This window comes from Rhinoderma darwinii, chromosome 13, assembly GCF_050947455.1.
Source record: "Rhinoderma darwinii isolate aRhiDar2 chromosome 13, aRhiDar2.hap1, whole genome shotgun sequence".
Taxonomy (NCBI): domain Eukaryota; kingdom Metazoa; phylum Chordata; class Amphibia; order Anura; family Rhinodermatidae; genus Rhinoderma; species Rhinoderma darwinii.
This window is the reverse complement of record NC_134699.1, coordinates 27,212,480-27,227,461: the sequence shown is the minus strand read 5'-3', so window position 1 is coordinate 27,227,461 and position 14,982 is coordinate 27,212,480. Positions and strand designations below refer to the sequence as shown.

The window sequence follows — 14,982 nt, the reverse complement described above, 5'->3', positions numbered from 1 at the left end:
GTCATGCAGACTCCAGCTCTAATATTCAATGTTTATCCTGACGGCTATTTACCAAGATGCTGCGGCCTGATGTAATGTCCTTAGCCTTTGTGGCACAACACGTCTTATGTCTGCCTCTTCATTGTGTTAATAAGGTTTATGATCTGGAAGACCAGATCAGATGAGGCCTGCAAATCTGTAATATGCGATGTAGGTCAAAGGAGACAAAATTAAACATGGAAAAAATAATCCCTCTTAAATATTAATCGGGAACAATGTTTAGTCCGTTGTATTATAAATCTGAATCGGTGGAAATAGTGATAAGACAAGAGATGTATGTTTGGCCAGTACAAAAGACCAGGTATAGGGAATTTTGACTACTTTTTTATATATTTTTGCCCTGTTAATAATAAAATACTGTGATCGCTTTCCATTAATATGGTTGCCATGAGATTAGAAATAATTGTCGTCCCGGAAACAGCGCCACTCTTGGACCTAGTCAAGTCATTTGGGCTGAACTGCAATACCAGAAAAAGTCAGTGGACAAAAGTTGCGCTACTTACGGTGGGCAGATAAGCATATCTCTCCAGCACGTTTCAAAAATTGCCACGGTTGCCGAACTTATGCGCTGTTTTCTTTTGGTATTTATAGAACTCATTGCTGCACCCATAACGGGTCAAAATGGCTCCTCAAAAGCTTTTACTAGCTTCTGTTTTCGTCTTTTGTCCACTACTTTTATATTATCACAAACCTTTTGTTAGATCCGTCAAAATGGCAGCATGTTTCTATTTGAGAGCCAGAAAAATTGTGCTGCTTTAGTACAGAGAAACCTTTCCACCCATGATCTAGACCAGATTTTGTATATGTATATAGGCGGCCTTCTTTGAGAGGACCACCCGTTTATTTCGGGTGGTCACCTCAAAGGTCACCTTTTTCTTATCACAGTAGAGTTTTAATCTATATCAGTGGTACCTAACCTGTGGCTATCCAGCTGTTTGGAAACTACAACTCCCAGCATTCCCAAGGTCTGAAGTACTGCAGGTTGGAGACCATTTATGACCTTTAGGTTCGTATAAGGTCTTTTACCTCACTATCCAGTTAGGCTGGCCATATACAGGTTTCATTAAAAATTATGAAATGTCCAATCTTTTAAGGGTAGTTGCAAAATAACATCCTATAAATGAAATAATGAATAATAATAATAGTTTCACACATAATTGATGTCTACTGATAACCCGCACTAGTTTGTTCCACTTGCTTTACAGAAAATGATTGTCCACAACTCCCCAGATTACCAATTACGTGTCCTGATTATATTAGTCATTGAGTACAACCATTAAATATTATGAAAAAAAACTTTAATTTATTGAATCTGATCAATTTCGAACCATACCATGGTCTTCATACTGTAGACTTGAGGAGGTGTGGCACAGCTCGGTAGTTCGTTTTGCCAAAAATGATTATACGCTGCTCAGACCTTTCTATGTTTGCATCAATCTGTGGTTTAGCAACATACTCGTCCCCTTCTCTGCTTATTTTTTTTGTTCTACTGAGTGTAAAAGACAAAATTTAAGAGATTCAGGTAATACGTTAAAATGTTTGCATGGACTACAACCGATGGTGAGACCCAGGCATTACCGTGTTCTGGCTGGTGAGGCCCCAGTAAAATGATATTGAGAAACTGTGTGCTAGGTCACTCTAGGAGCTTGTTTGACTTGGTTAGTGGCCTAGTAATGAGAACTTCCATAGACCTCTATAAAAACATTCCAAAAAGTTAGAAATTTGCTATTATCACCTGAGTACATTGGCAAACTTGGATCTACGATTTGCCCTGCCAGAAGCCCAAGTCTCCTTATTGCTTGTATTAAGATACTGCAATTTGGGTGGCCTCCACTTAATACACATAGTGGTCATCATGGCTGACATCAGGGTTTATTCTGCGCACTTGTAATTATTATAGTCTTAAGCCTACACACTGACTACTCGGTATGTCTGCAGCTTACCCTTTCCATCTGTCCAAACAGCTGCAGTTTTTTATGATTTTTAATGTTAATACGGAGATTAAGATATATTGAACTATGGCCCAGGATTTTCTATTTTAACACGAAGACGTTAGAAAACGTGAAGGATTAGTTGCAGGGTTATAGACTGCAAGTATAAGATGGACACAGAGCCCTTGATTTTCTTTAGGTTTAGTACTCTATACACAACAGCTCTGTTACCTCCGATTATAGTAGACCTTCACCTATTTTTGACTTCGGTAAAGATACATTGGCAGTTTTTGTGTAATATTGGTGTTTGTTTGTAGAGATGCCACCTAGAAAGATGGCATAAATGACTAATTTATAAAACATTTACGTGTTTTTTTTGTTTTTTTTTTAATCAACCATTTGAACTGGAGGGATCCACCCTGTAGTACATCTATATCGTGTCAAGGATCACATGAATATAAAGTACATACATTCTTTATGCCATACTTGCTCCATTTGTCTTATGCACAATGATTTATACCTATGACTCCCACTGTCCTTTTTTTTTTTTTCTTTTGGTTTGGTGAATGCCAGTTGGGTTCAGTGCTCGGTATATGTGATGCCTGCTGGGTAGTCACTGATGGACATCCTCATTCGTTATGTAATATTTTTTTTTGATGTTAGAATATTTTTGGTTAGGTGTTTGGTATTTTTCTATCCTTCTACCTTTTTTGGTTATCTATGTTTGGTTCCTTCAGATTGTGTGCCGGATGTATGGATGTGTTTGTGTATGTAATGTGTTAGTCTGTTCAGGCAATGACAGTGTAATGTTAAAAGTGTCTGCAGAAACGTTCATAAAATGTTCGTAGCTGGAGCAGTAAGTTTTTTTTAGTTTTGTTTTTTTTTAACTCCTTTTTTCCTTCTGCAGAAATTGCCAGTAATCAATTGGATCCTATCCACGCTGTCACCTCACACTGGGCCTGACTCTGAGACGTGAGTAAAAGTCATTCAGCTTATGTAGGGTTTCTCCCAGCTATGTTGTCATAGGTCCTCTTATAGATGGAATGATTTTACAAACTTCCCAGTAAAGTTTGATTAAAATGTCCTATTTTTATTTATCTAACACCCTGTCAGACCTTTGCCTCACAAACATAACGGCGTATATGTTGTTGTATTCATTTTGCTCATGACTCTCACCACTGCTATCGATTTTTTCATATATAAAAAAAAAATATTTACTATAGAACATTAGTTGGTAAAGAGGCATACATGCGCAGAGATGTGATCCAATGGCCCTGATTTTGCACGGAAGATAATCCCTACATTTGCAATCATCATTCATATTTTTTTCCTCCGCCTGTAAGTGATCAAACACTACGCCAATGTCTAAATTATCCCGGGGGGGCTAGTTATAGGGTATTGATGCTGGGGGACATGGTGCATCTGAAATAGCAGATTGTTTCCCCACATTTCCACCCCACCTGGTTTTTTTATGGTTGCAGACTGGGAAAGACCATGTTCAGTAACCTGCCTGGGGGTGCAAAGGTTTTGGGCCAAGTGTATACTTCTTTGTTAACTTGAACTTGGTGGTCTAAGTAGGCATGCATCTGTCTTAAGTGCTGGGTCCAGTCTTGTCAAAAACACCACGGCCCCGACTGATATAATTACAAATCAATGGTATCCGTCAAGATTCATTGGAATATGCACAGAAATAGATTTGTCATGGCTCCCTTAGGGATAGAAACCACGGTGGTAGTGTGAACAGAGCCTAAGCCGTTGTAAATCGCCAAAGAAAACAATATTTAAAAGAAAAAAAAAAAAAAGTACCTCGTGAGCATGTCCACAATAGTTGATTTTCATTTAGTCAGCACAAGTTTCTGCAGAAAAATCACACAGAACTTAAAATAAATCTAACTAGACCTTTGGCTATAGACTCATAGAAAGACCCCTCCTCTTTACTATTTCTTACCATTCCATTCCTTTATCTTCCTACTTTTGGAAATTTCTTAAAATTCTTGATATTTTAGTGGCAGTGCTCCTAGATTTCTCAGCGAATACTCAATATGACAACAAAAAATAATTCTAGGGACATCCTAACCAGGATTAATCAAATGCAATAGTCTTGGCACATTTTAGATCAATTAGAATTCGGGATCAATTTAATAATTTTTAATCTCTCCAGATTACATTTGGCAATACCAAGATCTCCTGTCTGCAGACTAGGGGTAAGTTCACACGCTGCGTTTTCAGGCGTATTTCAGTGTGTAAACGCACCAAACCACGCCTGAAAAAACGGTAGCTGAATGCCTACAAACATCTGCCCATTAAATTAAATGGGAAAACCGGTGTTTCGCTCAGACTGGGTGTTTTTTTTTTTTTTTACCCCACCGTTTAAAAAAAAAAAAAAAAAAAAAAATGCCCCGTAAAAAGAAGTAGCATGTCACTTCTTGAGCCGTTTTTCACTGTCAATAGAAAAACCGCTCCAAAAACGTCTGAAAATCAGAGGCTGTTTTCTCTGAAAACCGCTCCATAATTTTCAGCCCTTTTTACTCCGCGTATGAACATACCCTAATGGTCCTTTTACATGGGCCAATGATTGGGTGAACAAACGCTCGTTCCTGATCACTCGTTCGTCGGCTGACCGTATAATTTGTCACCATAAAAATGATCACTTGTTGGCAGCACATACCTCCCCAAGTAAAGAGAGGATGTGCTGCCGACAAGATGCAGAATGTATGGAGAGGAACCACTTTCTGTAAAAACATTGCTCTGTATAAATGGAGCAAATGAGCCTTGATCGACACATTGTTATTTTCGATCGGTTCTCATTACCGGGCAGAAAATCTTCATGTGTAAAACCACCCAAATGTCATTTTTTTTTTCCAGCTCTCTGATTTGTTAATTGTTGTCAAAGGAAACCAACCGGGAAGGTATTTCTAAAATACTAGGAGGCCTACTACATACAGGTCCTTCTCAATGAATTCGAATAGCATCAAATGATTATGGCTAACCGTTAATGAAAACCCAAAATGTTGTGTCTCAAAAAATTAGAATATTACATAACCCCAATTTCAAATGACTTTTAAAACAAAATGTTGGCCTAATGAAAAGTATATACAGTATATGCCCTCAATACTTGGTCGGCGCTCCTTTTGCATGAATTACTGCATCAATGCGGCGTGGCATGGAGGTGATCAGCCTGTGGCACTACTGAGGTATTATGGAAGCCCAAGTTGCTTTGATAGTGGCCTTCAGCTCGTCTGCATTGTTGGGTCTTTTGTCAAGAGGAAGATGAGACAAAACCCCATTGATTCTCTATGGGGTTTAGGTCAGGTGAGTTTGCTGGCCAGTCAAGTGCAGGGATGCTGTGGTTATTACACCAGGTATTGGTACTTTTGGCAGTATGGGCAGGTGCCAAGTCCTGCTGGAAAATGAAATCCACATCTCCATAAAGCTTGTCAGCAGAGGGAAGCATGAAGTGCTCGAAAATGTCCTGGTAGACGGCTGCGTTGTCTCAGGACTTGATATAACACAGTGGACCAACACCAGCAGATGACATGGCTCCCAAACCATCACTCACTGTGGAAACTTCACACTGGACCGCAAGCCACTTGTATTGATGCCTCTCCACTCTTCCTCCAGACTCTGGGACCTTGATTTCCAAATGAAATTCAAAATTTACTTTCATCTGAAAACAGGACTTTGGACACTGAGCAACAGACCAGTCCTTTTTCTCCTTAGCCCAGGTAAGACACTTCTGACGTTGTCTCTGGGTCATGAATGGCTTGACACAAGAAATACGACAGTTGTAGCCCACGCTCTGGATACGTCTGTGTCTGGTGGCTCTTGAAGCACTGACTCCAGCCGCAGTCCACTCCCTGTGAATTTCCCCCAGATTCTTGAATGGCCTTTTCTTGACAATCCTTTAAAGGCTGCGGTTATCCCTGTTGCTTGTGCACCTTTTTCTATCACACCTTTTCCTTCCTCTCAACTTTCCATTAATATGCTTGGATACAGCACTCTGTGAACAGCCAGCTTCTTTAGGAATGTTTTTTTGTGGCTTACCCTCCTTGTGGAGGGTGTCAATGTCTGTCTTCTGGACAACTGTCAAGTCCGCAGTCTTCCCAATGATTGTGTAGCCACTGAACCAGACTGTTGGACCATTTAAAAGCTTAGGAAACTTTTGCAGGTGTTTTGTGTTGATTGGCTGATTACAGTGTGACCCCATGAGTTTACAATCTTCAACTTTTACCCAATATTCTCATTTTCTGAGCGACTAAATTTTGGGTTTTCATTAACTGTTGGCCGTAATCCTCAACATTAAAATAATAAAATTATGGAAATAGATCACTCTGTGTGTAATGAATCTATATAATGTGAGTTTCACTTTTTTAATTGAATTACTAAAATAAATTAACTTTTTGATGATGTAATTAATTGAGAAGGACCTGTATATCATCCATTACTTAAAGAGGCTCTGTCACCAGATTTTGCAACCCCTATCTGCTATTGCAGCAGATAGGCGCTGCAATGTAGATTACAGTAACGTTTTTATTTTTAAAAAACGAGCATTTTTGGCCAAGTTATGACCATTTTTGTAGTTATGCAAATGAGGCTTGCAAAAGTCCAAGTGGGTGTGTTTAAAAGTAAAAGTCCAAGTGGGCGTGTATTAGGTGCGTACATCGGGGCGTTTTTAATACTTTTACTAGCTGGGCGCTCTGAAGAGAAGTATCATCCACCTCTCTTCAGAACGCCCAGCTTCTGGCAGTGCAGATCTGTGACGTCACTCACAGGTCCTGTATCGTGACGGCACCAGAGGCTACAGTTAATTCTGCAGCAGCATCAGCGTTTGCAGGTAAGATCGAAGCTGGGCGTTCTGAAGAGAAGTGGATGTTACTTCTCTTCAGAGCGCCCAGCTAGTAAAAGTATTAAAAACGCCCCGATGTACGCACGTAATACACGCCCACTTGGACTTTTAAACACACCCACTTGGACTTTTGCAAGCCTCATTTGCATAACTACAAAAATGGTCATAACTTGGCCAAAAATGCTCGTTTTTTAAAAATAAAAACGTTACTGTAATCTACATTGCAGCGCCTATCTGCTGCAATAGCAGATAGGGGTTGCAAAATCTGGTGACAGAGCCTCTTTAAAGGTAGTGGAAAGCAGGATTGATGTTGTACCTCCAGTAGTATTGACATTTATATGGTTTTCGTGTAATACTTTTGTTGAGGTATCCTTTAAAGCTTCCACCGAGGCCCTGTTCACATTTGTGTTCGGTATTCCCTTCCGTCAGAGGAGCAGAACAACGAAAATGCCAGGCTCCATTGAACAACAGAGACAACCGGCGCCCAACGGAACCCATTGTTCCAATCGAGGGGTGTCTCTGGATTTACCAGAAACATTAGCGAAGCATGCTGCGCTTTTGTTTCCGCTGTTTTCAGTGAAATCTGCGACATAGCGCCCTAATGGAGCCTCCAACGCAGCAATGTAGAGGGCCTTACACCACTGTTGCGCTACTTTAACTTGATAGTAATATAACTTCCAAGAGATTGGATACCCGAAGAATCACATGTAGGTAGTTTTCCCATTTTTAACATTGGAACAGATACCACGAAGGGAAGGCTAATAATCTTCTTACCTTCTTGGAATCTGTTCGCACTTTTTCCTTTAAAAGAAAATGTAAAAAAATAATGTTGTCAATTTTTTTTTAAATATAATAAATGGTGCTGATTAATGTTTTTCTGCAGTCTATTGTTAACACATTACAGAGAGGGATGAAAATGATCTTGATGGCTCGTAAATCCACCACTAGTAATTGGTATTACTATAGCTGTGGAGAGGTGATGGACTGTTGGGCTGAGTTACCTGCTGCAGTAGAAACCTTGTATGACCATATGTAGATTAAAATAGAGATGTGGATGGGGGGCTGGTGGTTGATGAAATCTTCCATTTACTGTAAATTTCACCTACACATGGATGGTGTTTCCTCTCCGTTGACTGTTGTGGTTATGTGGTGCTATTCTGCTGCGGTGTATAGTGACACCTCTGTGCTCTAATTCATGCCTTTACTGAACTACGTCACTGTCGTCGGTCATCTACTTTACAACGGCTGTTACTTTATCTGTAAACGAAGTGCCTTGACCTGACGTAGCTTGCATTTATATTTTCCATCAAAACAGGCTATTTCAGCAAGAAACAAATATGGTGCTGTTACCAATAGTAACCAGTGGAGGGCACAGTGAGCGCTTCTTCCTGGCAGTCCTATGACTATAGGTTTTCGCATCTGCATGGCGTTTGTGTTTTCTCTCTGAGAGTTTGCTTTAGCCAAGGTGTTGTGGTGGTTATGCTGAAGTGGGCACATGCTTGTCACCTTTTACTGTAGAAAAACGTTATAATTTTATCCTCTTTACACTGCTTTGTTTCTACACTGGACTTGTTCCAAGAAATGCCGGGATGAAAGTTTTGGTGAGGTGTTGATGCCAGCGCTGCTGCCATATTTAGTGGGTGACTATGTTGGCCTTCATAGGAGAGTGCACACGTAGTCAGCCGCTGGTTATGGCTTGTGTCGCTAGGCAATACCCTGAACTTATTTGTTCCACTGCCTAGCAAACTGCATATTCAACAAAATTGCAATGGAGAAATAATGTACTTTTTCTAGAGTTTTTCTTTACGATAAATCTTATTCTAAAACATATACGGCTGTATTTCACAGGGAAGACAAAACCAGAATCTAAAATTACTACTAATAATTAAGATTTATTTTTATACCTCCTCTGTGACACGCCTGGATCTCCGGTAATATTCCCATAAAACTTTCTTTAGATGTATATAATACATTAACTGCAATAGTATTTAGCAATTCAGTTTTGGAGTTTATTTACGCTAATGAAATAGTGCCCTCTAGTGGCAAAATTCTCCTGAAATGATTATAATTGCAACAGTTACAATAATGATCTGTTACTGATCTAAAAGATTAGAACCAGAGAGAGCTTTAAATGTGTCCTATTTTTGGCATCTGTTCCCTGTTTTCTCTATTAAAATCAAATAAATGCAGCAAGCGTGACCGCAACGGTGTTGTGTGAAGCCTAATATTGCGGTAGAGCGGAGTATGAGCTCCTCTGTATCGGAGATCATAAATTGATCCCTATTAAATATTTGACAAGTCCTCTGAAGCAAGGGCCTCTTTCCAGAGGCAGTCTGGCCAATTGGGGGGGGGGGGGGGTCCTTAATGGAGGACCTTACTTTATAGTGACCATATATCCCCTAATAGAAAAGGGACCCTAGGCACATTGCGGACAATTGGGCAGACCGTTGTATCCACTGCAAATAAATGTGGATCCAACATAGAATAGAGGATCTTGGGTCAAGCGGTTGGTCAGGTACTTGTTACCGATACACTTGATCATTGGCAACCACTTCCCTCACGATGTCACGGGGGTACATATAAATATCCATGATTGTGATCTGAGAAATCCACAAAATATCTAAAGCTCATCCTAAAATCCTTGCAATGCACCTGTATACAGTCAAATCAAATGTAAGTAGAAACCTGCTGACAAGTCCCCTTTAATACGCAGTGGGGTTTTAGCCGGAGGGGATGATGGCTGCTCAATTATACCTGTGTTCATTTTGATGCTCCGCATATAGCTGACATGTTCTTTTTCTTGCTCTCTGCTATCCATGTCTTCTCCGTTATTCCCCACTGTGAGCCTCGATGCTGTCCGAGCAGTAGCTCCAATACTTCTCTAATTGATGAGATTCATTAGAAGACACGGAGGGAGTTGTAGTGCACTGCCGGAATAGTCTGCAAGTCTGAGAAAACGCCATGTAAAGCACTATTACAAGTAGCTTAGACTTTCTCATTCTGCACCATTTTGTCTGTCCTTGATATGTAGACTCTTGCTGGTAAGGGCCCATTTTCGGCCGAAAAATCCAAAGCGGAATGCCTCCAAACATCTGCCCATTAACTGCAATGAGAAAAACAGCGTTCTGCTCCGATGGGCCGTTTTTTTTAACACGGCCGTGTAAAAAAAACGGCAGCGAAAAAGAAGTGCCCGTCACTTCTTGGGACGTTTTTGGAGAAGTTTTTCATAGACTCTATAGAAAACTGCTCCAAAAACCGGCGTAAAAAAAGCAGCGAAAATCGCGAGAGGCATAAAAAACGTCTGAAAATCAGGAACGGTTTCCAGACATTTTTGGCTCAGCGTGTGAATATACCCTCATTGTTCATTGGTGTATATATGTGTAGCAGAGCTGAGTTAGTTAGACTGCGGTTGGGTAGGGATGAAAGTGTATTATGCGGCTTATACTTGGGTGTTTTTTACAGGGTATTAGTTTTTTTTGTACTTGGGTGCACTACAGACAAAGCAACAAGTCATGCAACCGTGTAGCCCTCACCCAATACTTTGCTGCGTCTAGGGCTGACAGTTGGCTCCGATATGGGGAGATATTGCGCTCTTATTCTGAGGTGATAGATTATGCAAGAGCATACACTGAGTTGCAGTACAGTTGTCTTTGCGTGTGATGATAGTGTAAGAATTACTTTCTTTCTGCTCGTTTCTAGTTTATTCAAGGACACCCTCAGATTATTTGACGTTTTAGGCTTTTGTCACCCTTTATTGTGTACACAAATCGGTGCCATGTGAATAATGTGCGCTGAATGAGTCTGGGCTAACCAGTTCATATTCTTTGCTTTTCTAATTGCCAGTCTGATTTGCATACACCGCCTGAGGTCCTGGCTAGAAATACAGTTGAAACAATAGTGAGTACTTGGTGATCATCCATCTCCACCTTTCTAGTCCAAAATCCTTTAAGGCCTCACATTCACCAAGGTTCGCATGGTTGCCTTACAGCACTGGGGTCCTGGGTGTTTTTTTTTTCTTTTCTGTTGCTTATGTAGCGCTGACATATATTTTGTAGTGCTGTACAGAAATTGTCGCCATTCACATCCGTCCCTGTCCCCAATGGGGCTTACAATCTAATGTCCTTATTTCAGATACCAATGCACGCACGCATATATGTAAATGTATGTGTAGGTTCTTTAGAACTGGAGATATATGCGGTGAAGTAGTGATCATGGGTACAAATCCTTTTCTGGACTTGAGCTTGAGAAAGACCCAGCAATTGTAAATGGTCGACGTATTGCTTCGCTTCTGTATGTTATTTGGACATAATACACATGGATCATTGAATAGGATGCTGTTGCCTTTGCTACAATTTTGGACCTTTTCTGGACCTGTAATTGAGTTGAACACCGCAGTCCGCACATACCCAGCCTGAAATGGAGGATAACAAGGAAGAACAGATTGAATAGCATTTAACTATACAGCATTTGTAGATAATGTATTTAGGTTGTGTCCCTTTAAAGTCCATGTTCACCTTTTTAATATTTAGGTCCAACATTCTTTGCTATTTCCTTTCTTAATATATCTTTATAGCTGTCAGAGCTCAGTTTTCTGATCCAGAACTCTAAATCTCCTATTTTATAGGTAGATGAACTTTTTGGCTGTCTGCAGAGACCACTAGAGGGAGCTGACTGCTCTAAACCGTATTCAGTAAGTCTCTAAACTTCCCCTACAGCAACCAGAATTTTATCAATGCAGGGGATTTGGAGCTCTATATCAGAAAAATGCGACTCCGGGCCCCGTAAAGATATATTTGATAATAAATCCGCATAGACCTATCAGATGAAAGATGATTTTTTTCTTATTTCTGTCATCCCTGAAATCCTGCTTAACTTCAGGACACCTTGCCTACAGTTTCCTTAGGTACTCCCTCTGGTCTCCCTAGACCCAGCTAACTTTCATTGCCTCATCTACTTTATAGGCGGTTTTCCCATAATCAATATTTATCACCTGTCAACAGGATAGGTGGGGTCCGACCGCTGGGACCACCACTGATCCTGAGAACAGGCTTTTTTCAGTCTCTGTGCACCCCTGTGAAGCGGTGGCCGAGCATGTGCTGTACTGCTCCATTCATCTATGGGGCTGCCGGAGATAATGCTCCATTCATATGGGGCACACAGGGTCGGTCAGCTGTATTTACTCGGGCATGTTTTGCCGCGATTATCAGAAAATGTTGGCAAAAAAAGCTGCAGTTACACAAAATCGCGGCAAAAAAATGCTGCATAACCTACATGTGTGAATTCATCCTAATACAATTCACATCTTTGGCCTTTGCTCCGGCTCTGAAGACAGATGCTGTTGCAGTAAGTAATTTGTTGCTTGCCCTAAGCCAGTGGACGGGCTGTGGAGTTGTCTTTCCCAGCTTATGGGCTTACTTATTAATACATAGCCACATTATTCCTCTAAATGTGCCAGTTCTCAGGACAGGTTAAGTACCAGTTTCCAAGTTCCCATAGTAACTAAAAAAAATTGCATCCAAGCGATAAGCAAAGGGGACTTAGTGCAGGCAGAGAATCCGCTTTCGTATAACTGGCAGCTGCTGCTAACCTCTGACAGTCACCCCGGAAGGCCAGAATGTATTTAGAGGATGCTTCATAGAGAATCCATGTCATGGTTTACTACCATCATTAGCGCCATACCCGCTCAGACTTTCAGAATTGCCCATTAAATAGTTTCCTTCATGATGTGATCACTTTCATGGCGTGTTTTTTTTTTTGTTTTTTTTTCCCTTTCCTTTTCCGGCTTTGGCTCTGGCTGATGACGGCAGGTGAATTGTAGATCAGGCCTTTATCTTTCCAGGTTCCTATTAGCCAAAAATGTCTATTAAATAAAAGTTAACTTGGCGGCAAACATTGCTATATCATTGCAATCCTGGCTTATAGACTGTTCCAGAAACACTGTGGGGCTACGGGATGGTAAGGAAGTTACTAATTCTGTAGTGGAAGAGGCTGGCTGACCGTAATAGTTACCGTATGCCAGGAATAATTGGGCAGAAATCCCAATGATAAGACCAATGCCCGTCTGGGCTCCATAGGCCACCAACCTATTGAATGTATGTTAGCAAAGACCGCAGGATCAGATTAAACAGGCGTTGCTTGTAGTCTGTAACCATAGCGATACAGAAGTCTCCATAGTAGCTGTAGGTACCAATAGTCAAGACTATTTGTAAAGTTGCTCCATTTTATATGTTATATGCATCGGAGCAGTAAAAAAAAAAAAAAAAAAAAAATTGTCGCAAAGGTGGACATAGCATTTTTTGAATAGTAGGAAAGGGGAGAATGAAACATGAAGTGTAAATATCATTTGCCTGGTATGATCAACTCCACGTTTTAGTGTCTCTCGGTTTGTGCTGTGAACATCAGCGGCTGGTTTTGACTATTAACATCTGTACATAATCCATTGTAAATCAGATAAAGGCATTGGAAGATGGATACACTTCAGTCTTTGAGCTTTGCAAAGGTTTTTCGTTATTATTTTTTTCAATATCTGGTTTGTTTTCTTTGGCTGAGACCTAATCTCGTGAACTTGAGGCGTTGAGCAACCATTGTCGGGGATCTATGAACATCGCACTTGAGAGAGATCTATGGCAAAGTCCTGCGTTTTACAAAGAATAAGTCACAAATAGGATTTCAGATGTTATATTTTGAATTTTTTTTTATTTTTAAAATGTTTCCAAAAATGTACGTATGAATCAACCCTGCATATATCATTCCGTTTCCTTAATTCACGTACTTCTCAGATTCCGGTCATTTCTGATTATAAAAACCTGTCCTATGATGTCTAGTGGAAGGCCTCCTGTTAGGAATACAGTCTGTAGCGCCAGTTCATCATGTTTCTCTTTATCCTCTGTCCCCTCCTGTACTACATGGGTTGCGCAACAAGAATCATGCCTGAAATTCATCTTCCGGTAACAGCTGTGTGTTGAAATGAATGTGTTAACTCTTCTCTCACCAGAAAGAACTGTTCTGACTAGTAGTCATATTTGTAGTATATAATATCTGTGCAATAATGGGCAACTGGTCATCAGAGCTATTAAAAGGGTTATCCAGGATTAGAAAAAAAATAAAAAATACTTCCTAAGTGTTTTAAGCTGCAATATTACTCACAACCCATGGACAAGAGTGGTGCTGCATCTGAGAGGGGAAAGCAGACCACCCGGTTTTTGTTTTGTTCTTTTTTATACTGGTCAGCTGTTTTAATTCATGAACAGAATGAGCCCTTTAATGCAATCCATATCATGATTCCACTATGATGACATAATATATATATATATATATATATATATATATATATATATATGCGCACATATTTTTTTAATCTTTTTTTTTTACATAGGTCTAAATCCTATTCCCTCATTTCCTAAAGTCCGCGTATTCCATTCCATGTTTGATCATGGGCCATCAAATGTTCATTTTCATACCTAAAGTGAACCAATTGCCTACATCAAGCTATTTTGTGAACTTTTCTGTTTGCTAAGATGGTCTGATATTCATGAGCCTGATTCCTAATGAATTGATCAAACGTGCATGCTCGGCTGATCTGAGCAGGTATAGTTATGTGAGTCAAGCATCTCTGACCTGGTCACTTATAACTCTACATTAGCGCACAAAGATTCCATAAGTTTCGTCAAGTTCTGGAAGCGTCCTCTTTATTTGTTCAAAAGAGAATTAGGACCCGATAGCCCTACCAAGTCCAATATATGACTAACTCCAGTAAAATGTAGTATTAAGGCCAGTGCAACACACCACATCGCAATTCTGTAGCTTGTAATGTCTTTTACAAGTTGTTGGAAGGAGAAAAACCCTATAAATCTCACCACATACAAACTGGTGGCAATTCAAGTTTTGAATAGCATTCACAGCTATAAAGGCACAAGTAAAGTACCGCTGTATAAGGCTGAGCTCACATCATGTTTGAGGATTACGTTTTGGCGCATACGTGGGGAAAAGCATCAGGCGTATGGGCGACCTATGGCGCTATATACCTTTTGTAGTGGTGTATCCCGAGGTATACCTTATATGATGTGAACAGAGCCTAACATGGTGGATTTATCCTTCTAGGAATGTGGAAGAAATGGGTGACCGCCTATAAGAATCATTGTAGCGGTATTGTTTTCTGTTGTCACT

At 40.3% G+C, this 14,982-nt stretch overlaps 1 protein-coding gene across 2 annotated transcripts in view; it reads left to right on the top strand.

Annotated features, from left to right (window-relative positions):
* Positions 1-14,982, top strand: part of LOC142666318 (signal transducer and activator of transcription 5B) — a 128,336-nt gene that overhangs the window by 84,381 nt on the left and 28,973 nt on the right. The window contains exon 2 of one of the 2 annotated variants that reach the window (XM_075846313.1): positions 2,878-2,942. The exons of the other annotated variant lie outside the window; for it this stretch is intronic. The gene's annotated coding sequence lies outside the window, so the exon portion shown is untranslated. The remainder of the gene's footprint in view (positions 1-2,877; positions 2,943-14,982) is intronic. 2 annotated transcript variants of the gene reach the window in all.